A 2025-nucleotide genomic window follows, 5' to 3' on the forward strand; every position below is an offset into this window, starting at 1 on the left:
TGCTCACTGACTGGAGGTGAGCACCCTCTCTTCTCCAGCACTCCTGATATGATATGCCACCTCACTGCAGACCCCAAAGCCATAAGCCAACAACTGTGGGATAAAACCTCTCTAGGTGCACAAGCCAAATAAACCCCCCTCCTTTAAAGCTGATTATTTCGGGTATTTGTTACATTAGTAGAAAGCTAACTCACATGCCACAGACCTGCATATGTAAAGATAGAATGGTAATATTTCCCATCGTTTATAGGTGCAGCGAACTTTATTAATGGTATTCAAGAGAGTAGGGGTCCCTAGGCCACTCCTGTTATTATGGGAGTCTGGGATGAAAACTGTGAGGGAGCTACTCAGTGCTGGGGACTGAGTTCAGACAGGGACTCCTCAGCAACCGAGGGCCTCTCTCTTGCTCTCAGTGTCCTTGCTGGGGTGGGTCGTCCAGGGTTTCTTACTCCTCGGAGGCCATGTAGGCCATGGGTCCACCACCCTGTTGCTGTAGCTCTATTCATTGTCATACCAGGAAATGAGCTTCACAAAGTTATCATTGAGAGCAATGCCAACCCCAGCATCAAAGGTGGAGGAGTGGGAGTTACTGTTGGAGTCTCAAGAGAGGTCCTTAGTGTAGCCCAGGATGCCCTTCAGTGGGCCCTCAGATGCCTGCTTCACCACCTTCTTGATGTCTTCATACTTGGCAGGTTTCTCTAGGCGGCATGTCAGATCTATGATCTATTGGAGGTAGGAACACGGAAGGTCATGCCAGTGAGCTTCCCATTCAGCTCTGGGATGACCTTGCCCACAGCCTTAGCAGCACCAGTGGACCAGGGATGATGTTCTGGGCAGTATCATGGCCATCCCGCCACAGCTCTCCAGAGTGGCCATCCACAGTCTTCTGAGTGGCAGTGATGTCATGGACTGTGGTCATGAGTCCTTTCACGATGCCAAAGTTGTCATGGATGACCTTGGCCAAGGAGCTAAGCAGTGGGTGGTGCAAGATGCATTGCTGACAATCTTGAATGAGTTGTCATATTTCTCATGGTTCACACCCATCACAAACATGGGGGCATCAGCAGAAGGGGAGGAGATGATGACCCTTTTGGATCCACCCTTCAAGTGGGTCCCAGCCTTCTCCATGATGGTGAAGATGCCAGAAGATTCTATGACATACTCAGCACCAGCATCACCCCACTTGATGTTAGTGGGATCTTGTTCCTGGAAGATGATGATAGGCTTTCCGTTGATGACAAGCTTCCCATTCTCAGCCTTGACTGTGCTGTTGAACTTGCCATGAGTAGAGCAATACTAGAACATGTAGCCCATGTAGTTGAGGTTAATGAAGGGGTCATTGATGGCAACAATCTCCACTTTGCCAGATGCAGAGCAGAAGGTGGCCTTGGTAACCAGGTGCCCAATACAGACAAATCTATTTACACCGACCTTCACTGTTGTGTCTTCAGGACAAGGCTGGCACTGCATGAGAAGATGCAGCTGTCTCTGGAACGGGGTGGATCAGAGAGCCAGTACTTCCCATTTTTAAAGTTAATTTGTTTAGCTGGTATACAAAATAATGTGTTTCATTATGACATATGCATATATTTTTTCTTTCTTTCCTCCTTGTGGTTTCATGTCATGTCTATGTATACATGTGTTGTATCATCAAATCTAGGTCCTGACAGGACACAAAGCATGTGATATTTTGTTCCTCTGCCCTATACCCTCTCTTGTTGTTCTCTCTACTTACAAACTTCTACTCCTCTCAAAGTCCTTCTAAATTTATGTCATTCATGGGTGGATAGACAGATGATAGATAGATAGATAGATAGATAGATAGATAGATAGATAGATAGATAGATAGAAGAGAAATAATAATATTATTTGTCCTGAGTTTGGTTTATTTTGCTTAACATGGTTATGACTGTCAGTTCTGCCCATCTTCTGGCAAATGATGTAATTTTATTCTTTTTTTACAGGTAACTTTAGCTCCATTGTGTATACATAACACGTTTTCTTTACGTGTTTATGTTTGATAGG

The 2025-nt window shown here is 45.3% G+C and overlaps 1 pseudogene; it reads right to left on the reverse strand.

Annotated features, from left to right (window-relative positions):
- Positions 1 to 445: 445 nt before the first annotated feature.
- LOC110293373 lies at positions 446 to 1329 on the reverse strand (annotated as a pseudogene).
- Between the last annotated feature and the right edge of the window lie 696 nt (positions 1330 to 2025).

This window comes from Mus caroli, chromosome 4 (assembly GCF_900094665.2).
Source record: "Mus caroli chromosome 4, CAROLI_EIJ_v1.1, whole genome shotgun sequence".
Classification (NCBI taxonomy): domain Eukaryota; kingdom Metazoa; phylum Chordata; class Mammalia; order Rodentia; family Muridae; genus Mus; species Mus caroli.